The sequence below is a fragment of the Asterias amurensis genome, chromosome 3 (genome assembly GCF_032118995.1).
Source record: "Asterias amurensis chromosome 3, ASM3211899v1".
Lineage (NCBI taxonomy): Eukaryota > Metazoa > Echinodermata > Asteroidea > Forcipulatida > Asteriidae > Asterias > Asterias amurensis.
This window is the reverse complement of record NC_092650.1, coordinates 1,177,239-1,187,940: the sequence shown is the minus strand read 5'-3', so window position 1 is coordinate 1,187,940 and position 10,702 is coordinate 1,177,239. Positions and strand designations below refer to the sequence as shown.

At 38.8% G+C, this 10,702-nt stretch overlaps 1 pseudogene; it reads left to right on the top strand.

The window, feature by feature from the left end:
- The first annotated feature begins 2,021 nt into the window (after positions 1–2,021).
- Positions 2,022–10,380, top strand: LOC139935309 (uncharacterized; annotated as a pseudogene).
- Positions 10,381–10,702: the final 322 nt, after the last annotated feature.

Sequence of the window (10,702 nt, the reverse complement as noted above, 5' to 3'; positions counted from 1 at the left end):
TCTTAAAGGCACAGGAGAGTTCTCTTGGTATAGACCATTCTCACTTGTTATCCCAATATAAATTGATAAAATAACATGAATTGAACTCAATTGGTCATCGAAGTTGCACGAAAGACATACCCTTGTTGCACAAATTGTGTGTTCTGTTCACGATGCCTGCTGAGGGTAGAGAAGAAAGGCTTGAGCTGGAAGTCTTTCTCACTTCAAATATTTTGTGAAAATTACCTCTTTCTCAAAAACGTTACTTGAGGTAGTTGTTTCAGTCAAACATCATGTTGTACACTACCAACATCTCTCCATTGCTCGATTTTCTTTTGCCTTCCTTTAAATTTGATTTTCGTGGACCATGTTTTTCTTGTAAATCCTTTTCTTCTTTTATTATTCAATATTTTTCTCTTTCACATCTGTTTGATTTTGTTTTTAAAACAAGGACTAACCAGAGTTTTAGTCATGGTTCTAAAAATAACTGCTCATGCTTTAACAGGAAAAGGGGAATCCCCACCCGCGTGTAGCATTCAAAACGTGTAGTACGTAGCTGTCTAACTCAACGAGTTCCAACTACACGTTGTAAAACCACAACGAGAGCGCAGTGAATGGGTATTTCCGTACGTCTCGTTAACATTCGGGGATTGTACACCGATGAGAAATATAGATTTTCGTGTAGGTTTCTATGGCATATTTCTTCGTATGCGTATGGTGTAAAATGTGGTATATAAGGAGTAAGTTGGAGTGCAGATTTTGTAAATAAACGACGACGTGCGAGAAGACAGCACTTTCACACTTCACTCAAGTTGAGCAAATGTAACTGAAAAAACAAGTGAAAACGTAAACGTTACATGTCGAACCATAGAGGAAGGGTCGTACATTACAAAGAATACTAAGAATTGCTATTCTACGTACCAGTACAGCAGCTACGTGTGGTTCACCACCCTTTTTGGTAAGAAAAAGTGTGTGATTTGTGGGTTGTTTGTGTTGTTGTTTTTGTGGGTTTTTTCGTGGGGGGGGGGGGGGTGGAACTTAATGTTTATTGGGAGATTGGACCCACCCAGGCCAGGCAGTAACTGGAGCTTTGCTTTGGAACTAAATAGTAATATTTTTTATTTTAATAAATTTTGACATTTTATTTATATTTTATAAAAATGTGGTTAAAATTTGTAGAGAGCTCCAGTTACTTGGTCCATTCCTTGCTCTTTGCTGGGTCAACCAGCTGGAGGTCATTGACATTTGTGGGTTGAAATGGATCAACATATATTTCAAAAACAATTATTATAAGTTTCACTAAACTTCAGGGTAGGGTCATCGTTTGGTAAACAAATTGTGTAATTTCTATATGAAAGGTCACTTATTAATATTATAAAGTTGGTATTCTTGGTAATTATTAGCAAGCATCCTGTAAGTGTAAAATTATTTCAAATCAATAAAAACATGTCAATGTGAATTTAACAATTCATGCACGCACCGTTTCTTAGATTTCTGAGGGTTGAGGCCTCAGATTTCCTCTTCGAGAGGGCAAGGTCATTTCAATTTTGTAAAGGGCACTTCAATGTGAAATCATAAAGTCTATGGCAAACTTTGAAGGGGCACCAAGGCCAAAGACCAGGGGCAACAGAGGCCACTAGGGCCAAGACCAGGGGCAACAGCTATGCCATGGCTTCCATTGCCTCTGTGTCATTCCAGGCATGGGGTTTAATCTGCGGCCATTGATGCGGTACCTGCTGCCTGTCACCTTTCAACCATGGATGGATTCAATGCTCGTGTGAAGGTCACACGTACAAGAAGTTTCTAAAACGAGCTACACTTAAGTTGTCATGGGCATGATGCACCTTTATAAGTAGTCCACTATACAGTTTCAAAAGTTTTTATGGGCATGAAGCAACTTAATAAGTAGTCCACGAAAAATACAGTTTCATCATGCCCCTAAAACAACTTACATCCCTTTGAATTGTATCAAAAGTTTGTTTTAAAGAGATGTTTTCTTTACAGGACGGCCAGTTTCAAGCAAGAACTTATAAGAGGACACCATGGATCCAAGTGCAAGTTTTGCAGATCTACTGGTGAGGTTCTTAAATGTTTTCCTTTTTGTACCTAAAATGTTGACCCCATTCCATCTCTAGCTACCAGTCTTTTGATTTTGAGATTGCTTCATTATTCACCCTAGGTACCTATCATCATTTTAGTAAATCAAGTCACAAAAATATCATGGATCTTAAAAAAGTCTGTTGAATGAATAGACCGATCCATTAAGCTCTGCCCCATTGCGTATTGACCAATCACAACCCAGTGCGCAACAAAAAGTCCGACAATATAAAATCTGACATGGTGCGCGTATGCTTGGCACGCGCAGCAGAGTTGTGCAGAATGGCATTGGAGAGGCTCAGAGCCTAATGGATCGGTCTATTGTTTATTGTCGACTTGAAATATACGGTATAAGTCTCCATTAATGAATTTCCAACTGGAGCTCTCTAAATGCTGAGCTTATTGTCGTCTGTGTCTGCTAGCACACCCTCTCTGGGTGCGTTTGATTAAGGCTTGGAACCCTGTGTCGACTAAGCTTGGGCGATATCGATTTATTTTATTCACGATATATCGCCGAAAAATATATCGCGATATTCGATATAATCGCGATTAATTAAATTTGACATCATCAGTCTTCAAACTCCCAGTGCAAGTTGTAGAAGAGACAGTCATAGCATAAGAGAGGTGTTCTAATGACCTATTCTTCTGGTTTTACTCAAAACCTATGGGGTGCAAGATGTCTCAGCTAGGAAATACATCGCAATATTGCGATACTTAATTGATATTGCAACAAATCCATATCGCGATATATCACGATATATCGATATTTCGATTAAAACCAAATCGATCAGATATGGAAATCGTTTTCAAATTAGTATCGAGATATTCGATAATATTGTGGTATCACCCAAGCTTAGTGTCGACCCCACGACGCTCTCTTGGGTGAGCCCCTGACAAGAGCTAATCGAACGATTGTGCAAGCTCCTGCATAAATTGACATTTGTATCCTCGTGGAAAATTGTTGTGCTCCTTCAAGAGCAAAGTTCAAGGCCTGACCTTATTAATGCCATAATAGATAATAAATGGATTTTTAAATATTTCGTTTTGCAGATGGATCCCACATCACAGAGTTTTGCTCAAGGACCCCAGAGTGACGTTTCTCCGATGGTTTGAAGACTTTCACACCATCCTTCAAGATTTCAACCTGCCACCTGAAGACGTCCAAAACCAGCAAGAAATTATAACTGATTTATTATCAGGTAATATGGCATGTCAATTATAACGATACTAGGTTCTTATAGTGGGTGCATTCGATTAGCTTCCCTGGGTCGGCACTGCGGTGCTCACTCTGGTAAGCCCCTGACAAGAGCTAATCGAACGATCACAATCGCCCTCTCGTGGTGACGGCATGCATCTCAGGTCACCCCCAAGTGACCCACTCCACAAGCAGTGGCACTAGGGGCTGATCCGGGTGAGCCCTAGAATGACGTCAAAGCTATTCAAACGTACCGGGGGCAGACCGGTGTTGACCAGGGAAGCTAAATGAACGCACCCATAGTGCTTTATCACATCCTTAGGGCTCAGTATTTTGTCCTGCAATGATTGTGGAGCTACATTTTGAAGTAGAGACCTGTTCCTTAATAGCACCATGTAATTGTTTACAAGGTGCTCTGGTGCAATATGCTGTCGATTAGTGTACTGGATTATCTTACGTGTATTACATAACAAACAGGTCCAACCGCTTAACGTCCCATCCAAAGGACAAAGCAATAGTTGTTAAAGCATCTTGCTTATAAGGTCACAGGTGTCACGACAACCGGGACTCAAACCCAGACTCTGCTGTTCAGAAACACAAGAGCTTCAGTTTGGTCACTGTTCTCATTCGCTCTGCCTCGATACGCCGCAGAACACCAAACTCAAGCTCCGATGTTCGATCATCTGCGTGTTGGTTTGAGGTGTGAGTGCGGGTTTGCACCAGTCTTCCTAGTTTGATTGGCTGTATATTTCCAGTGCTGTGTCTGCATTTTTTTAATTCAAATATTTTTTTTTTTTAAACTACACATCCCCCCTTTCCAGTTGGAACAAACTCGCTAAATTGAGGTCCGTCAAATGAGTGATTTTGTGACATTTTGGAATAAATTCTGTGTTTATACCTGCCAATAGAGGGCGCTGTTTGCAAGTTTGGATTAAGTTTAGCTTCTCCATAAAGTAGTCGCAAACTTGTGTGTCCCTACAAAGGGGCAACCTCAAAGGTCTGTTAAAAAAAAAAACTTAAATGTTTACATTTTTTTCTTTTGTTGTTGTGCTTCAGGAGATCTGAATTGCCAGTTCAGCCCAAATGAGATTGGGGAACTCACCCAATCGCTGGATGCCTTCATAAGGGTGATCTCAGGTAAGAAGCAAGAATGGTTAAATGTCAGGGTTTTTTTTTTGGGGGGGGGGGGGGGTTGGGGTTTTGGGGTGTTTATTTTCATTGGTGTTTTTGGGGATGTTTTTGTGTGTTTGATTAGGGTGGGGGTGGGGGTTGGGTTGGGGCTATGATATGTAGGGTTGGGGTAATGTCAAGGGCTCTAAGCTCCTAACCCACCTTTTCATTCATTTACCTCAGGGCTGCAGCTTATAAGATGGGTTAGTTTAATTGTCTAACAATGTACCTTCATGTCAATAAGTGCATAGCATTCATTGCCTTGCTCTTTGGTGCAGCTACATTGCAGGGTTAGACAGATGACAAAAGTGAATCTTGAATCTTTGACGTGACAATGAAAACATGTTTTTGTTATGTTAATCTTATAGATCAGGGCGATCAGAGCAACTGTACAGACCTTGATAATATCGAGCCTTCTATTCGTCAGCTGATAAGACCAGCAGGTAGGATCTCAAAGCGACTCGGGCCGTGTCCGAATAAGCGGCTACAGCTACGGCTATGGCTAGATAACAAGAAGAATAATGTTCGGTTTTTATGTAGTGCTTTATACACCATGCCTCAAAGCCCTGATCACTTGGCCATTTCATTCCTTAAACCATCTCAGCTCCCTGGAGAAAATACAGCCTGTGCCGCCAAATATGTAGCGCATTAAGCTAAACCAACCACAAGAACCATCACTGTCCACCCCTGGGTGGAGAGAAGCAATTATAGTAAAGTGTCTTGCTCAGGGACACAAGTGTCACGACCGGGATTCGAACCCACACTCTGCTGAACAGAAACACCAGAGCTTGAGTTCGGCGCCATCATGCATGAAAGGATAAGACGTCCTTAGAAACACACTTAGCAACAGTCGTAGTCGTAGCTGTAGCTGCCATATGATTCGGATACAGCCTAAGTTTTAATATTGGATGGTTATTTTCATAAGACCCACAGAAAGGCGGCCAAACTTAAGTGAGCTTTTCCCGCTAACGCAAAGTAAGATCCCGCCCGCCAACCTGGAAAGGGATAGTTCTCTGAAGTGAATAAGCTTTGAGTTTGAGTCTGCCCTGAGAACACCTAGGTGATAACGGGACACTTACATTGTATTGCCCCTGTTTATCTTCAAAGCAACCAGAAATCTGCGATCTTCAAATTAATCCCTTCTGACTCCCCCAGTTATCAAAACCAAATCGTTTGGTTCCCGCTCTCTTCAATATGCAGCAGTTCAGTTATGGAACAGTCTTCTAGAGGTTGTCAAACAGGCTGAGACATCAGAACAATTGGAAACCTGGTTAAAAACATATCTGTTTTCTTTGTACAGTTGAGTTGTTGATTTCCTATTACAGCGCATAGGGACCTCATGGCGCTATACAAGAATGGTTTATTATTGTTATTATTATTGTTATTATTATTTACTTAGTCTTGTTGTCTTTTTAAATTACAGTTCAGCTACCATGTGGCCCATCATCGATGGAATTACAAAATGCCAAACCAAAGGCGATCATCAACCCACTGACCAGTGCGATGGCTGGGTCACCGCCTACTACAATATCAACGATCAATCAAAACCCACATTTTATCCAGAATCACGCTTCGACTATCCCAGCACAGCTCATCGAACCAGTGATTGACCAATCACGGGTAGAAGTCCCAACTGCCGAACCAGTGATTGACCAATCGCAGGTAGAGGTCCCAACTGGCGAACCAGTGATTTACCAATCCCAGGTAGCTGTTCCAACAGCCAATCAAATCAGTCCTACCTTAGAAGCACCCTCAGCTCGCCCAGCAATTCAGACTGGTTCGAAGTCCAAGAAGACAAAGACAAAGAAGAAACGACCACGAGCAGAGAGGCAGACACCTACATCCTCACCCTCATCATCGTTGGTACTGGAGAAGAAGAAACTGAAGATTGCCGTCAATCCACAAGCCAACGAGGAGTATGGACTCCCACAAGGTAAAGGGAATTTATGTCATCCCCTATGGAGTCTGTCTCCCATTTAAAGCAGTGGACACTGTTGGTAATTACTCAAAATAATTATTAGCATAAAACCTTACTTGGTATAAACGAGTAATGGGGAGAGGTTGATTGTATAAAACCGTGAGAAACGGCTTCCTCTGAAGATCATAGTTTTCAAGAAAAAAGTAATTTTTCATGAATTTGATTTCAAGACCTCAGAATTAGATTTTGGGGTCCCGAAATCAAGCATCTTAAAGCACACAACTTCGTGTGACAAGGTTGTTTTTTCTTCCATTATTATCTCGCAACCTTGACATCCAATTGAGTTTAAATTTTCAAAGGTTTGTTATTTTATGCATATGTTGAGATACACCAAGTGAGAACACTGGTCTTTGATAATTACCAATAGTGTCCACTGTCTTTAAAGGGGTTTGATACCTTTTGTAAATCTATTTTTTGACCATGACATAAATCTCTTCTCACTGTGAATGAAGATGGTAATTTACCTGTATATATTTCATCTTCATTAGTTGTCAAGTTTTTGAGAAAAACAAGTGACAATCGCAGAGCAATGTTTCTAGGAGACCCTTGCTCAAGTTTTTTTGGGGTCATTTTTGGTACATTGTTTTACTCATTTTTCTCAAAAACTACAGCACCCCAGCAAGTAATATTTTAAGGGAAACTTTCCACCATCAATATCTTTGACTCGTGTAAGTTCAATGTAAATCTGTGGAAATTGGGGTTTTTTTTGTCATTGAAAAGTACCCAGGCATCAGTCTGGGGAACAAGATGCTAATTTTTGTCTTTAATTCTCTTTTATCGTTCATTTATGAACCTCTTCATTATTGAATTTCAGGCAATGAGCTTCGCATTCAACTGTTCTATCAGAAGTACAACGTGGAAGACAAGAATATCAAAAGTCAAGATGGTGTCTTGGTCTACCACAAGAAAGCATGGACATTCCCTTCTGGTGCTGTTCATGATCTTACAAACATTGAGTTTCCGCAGCTGGAGGCGCATCCATCCAAGTTAAAAATGACAAAGAGTCAGAAGAGCTCAACTAAACAGCTTTTAGATGCTATGACTAAAGGGTAGGTAGCCATTTAAAATGGACACCAATCAGTGACTGGCATCATGCGACTCATTAGACGTTTTGGCGGTCCTAGCTTATACCCGTTTCGGTTGAATCACTGCCCAATGACAGAAACAGTTATTGGTTATGACCGCCAAAACATACCCCTCGTCAAGTATTATGTTGAATTTAAATCCTTTTTGTTTGAATATCTTATTGCCTAATTGATGAGCTTGCATGAACAATTTTAATTATTGATGATGTCAATAATGTTGTGACAAAAAACGTATTGTGAAGAACACAATAGGTTTGATTAATTGTGGGAGGGGGGGGTTAGAACTTGATGCAAATTTCACCATGAAATTATGAGTATGAGATGAGATTTGTGGCTGTTTTGTACAAAAAAAACCTGTTGCTTTGGAAAGTTGACAGGAGATGGCTGGAGGTTAAGCAGTTTGGGTTAATTTTAAGAAGCGACGTGTCTTGGAAGAGCTCTGCAGTCTACAACCTAAATAACTTTGTCAATTTTTCAGGCATGGAATTTCATCAATGAGAGGGCAAGACTGTTTTCAATGTTGCAAAGGGCTCTTCCATTGGATAATCTTGAAGTCTATGGGAATCCTTTACAGTGCACCAAGGCCATAACCAGGGCAACAATAAGAAGGCGTAAGAAGACTCTAATGTTTTCTATTTCCAACACTTTTCTCACAGGGTTCATGTTTACCATGATGAATTCCACAACATCCACATCGAGCGTTATTGCAGGAGTCGTGTTTTATGTTACACTACAGACATTGGAGAAGATATCACTGAGGGCGCCCTTCAACGTTGTGATCACCTACACCAGATCAACCTAGAGCAAGGAAAGAAAGTCAAGGTCTTTGACAACAAAGTTTATATGCAAAAGGTGATGGATAGGATGCTTTTTCAAATCCCATGTAAGTCTCCCCCACCTTTCATTATCCTGAGTTTTGGTCAACAGTGGCAGGAAGGGTTCCCGTTGAGTAATAATCTAGTCTATGTGAAGATCACTCCAATGCGCCCAAGAAAGCAATACTCTGTCGAAGAAACGCCATCTATGGATTGTGAGAAAACCTGCATACTGGAATCTTTTTCTAGTCTGAGTTTGAATCACACTGAAGACAAGTGAAATTCACCTCAAGCTTTTTAGAGTTGAATTTCAACCATGGTAAATAAAAAAAATTACATGGCAGCCAAAAGCTGAAGATTGTACAATTTGAAAAATTAAATCAGCGGCTTATGTTTGAGAGCACCCTCACGCAGTCATAAATACTGCGCATTTAAAGACACTGGACACTATTGGTAAATACTCAAAATAAATATCAGCATAAAACCTTGCTTGGTAACGAGTAATGGGTAGAGGTTGATAGTATAAATCATTGTGAGAAACGGCTCCCTCTGAAGTGAAGTAGTTTTCAAGAAAGAAGTCTCTTTCCACGTATTTGATTTTGAGACCTCAGAATTAGATTTTGAGGTCTCGAAATCAAGCATCTGAAAGCACACAACTTCGTGTGACAAGGGTGTTATCGCAACTCTCAAATTTTCACAGACTTGTTATTTTATGCATATGTTGAGATACACTGAGTGAGAAGACTGGTCTTTGACAATAGTGTCCATTGTCTTAAGCTAAATGTCACCAACCGTTGACAGTTGCTTGTCTTCAGTATCTCAAAGTTCCTGGGAAATAGTTATTCAATAAATGACTTTGTACTGTAAATATTACACCAAATAATAGCGGTGCATATTAGTTGTACATAATACGATTTTCAGTTTTATTTTTCAAAGCCTAGCTTTAAGAACTACCAATTATCCAGTAATGTTTTTGATAAGAGTAACTATAATTATAAATATGAATAGTAAACTTACTCATTGGTTGTACCTGCAAGTTTACTATTCATATTTATATTTATAATTACTCTTATTCTCCACACCATGCAAAGCTTCAAACACCATTTAATATCTTTGATCATTTGATGTAAATATGTAGATAAATAGGTAACAGTTTAAAAGGGAATGTATACGTTTGGTAATCACTTTTAAAACTATTGCTAATAAAAACTTGCTTGGTTAGAAGTACAACAGCTTTTGATATTACAAAGCATGTTGAGAATCTTTTCAGAAAAGTGGTTATGAAAAAGAATATCGGCTTTTATCCCCCAAAATTTGAACCTTAAAAAGTTTACTGTCAGATACAATTCTCAGATTATGTATTCCAATTCTGGAAAATTCTTCTCGCGTGGACATAACTGCTCTAGATTTCCAGTGATATTTCAAAAACGCTACAACCTTTTGGAACGAAATTTTCACAGGTTAGTTTGATTGTATATATTTATACATTACTATAGGATTAAAATGGTTCCATAAACCAAATGTATACATTTCCTTTGAGCCATGCTTAATCAAGATATATGTGTCAACTTTGAAAGTAATAAAACACAAGGGAATTTTACCAGCTGCATCCATGGAAAGGGGGTTTCATCAAAATATAAAAACAAATCTAGGGAAGATGTACGACAATAGTTTGCAGTTCCTTTTTATAATTATAATTTGAAATTCTTTTGTTTGAAAGTATTATTATTATACTTTCAAACATTTTGATGTGGATATCTACGATATGATTTAAAGAGAGTTTGGCAATATTTGTTTATAGTTCAACGTTTACAATTACTATTAGATTTATTTTCTGTTTTTTTTCCTTATAAGTTTGGTAATATCATTAAAGTAGATTGAATTTTCAACATGGGAGAGTATTTGAATCTTAACAGGGTTAAAGTATAAAGTTATTTTGCCTGGTATAAATTATTTGTCTTTCTAGTTTAAAAATAAAATAAAACATATTTATAGTTAATTTGATGCTTATAAATCATGTCAGCTAAGAAACATGTTTAAAAGGGCCTAAACATTATGAAATAAAAGGATTACCCTAAGAGAGAAATTGGTAATTTGGTTGTTTTATTTCGAAAAATAATGTGGTTCTTGTGGGTCAGAATGTGTTGAAATATCGTTCTTACGACCCGTTTACATTTGAGCGTCTATGACTGCCCAGAAAAACCAAGAGCAAATAGTGACAATTCGAAGCTGTCAGACAGACTTTGCTTCATTAAAACTCACCTTCTCAAACGATTGTTGGCCGACCATCGCTTCAAATTGATATAATACAAAAAAATACATTTTTCTCTCAAATGAAATAACACACGGCAAAACGATTTCACTGAATACGGTGGAATAAAGT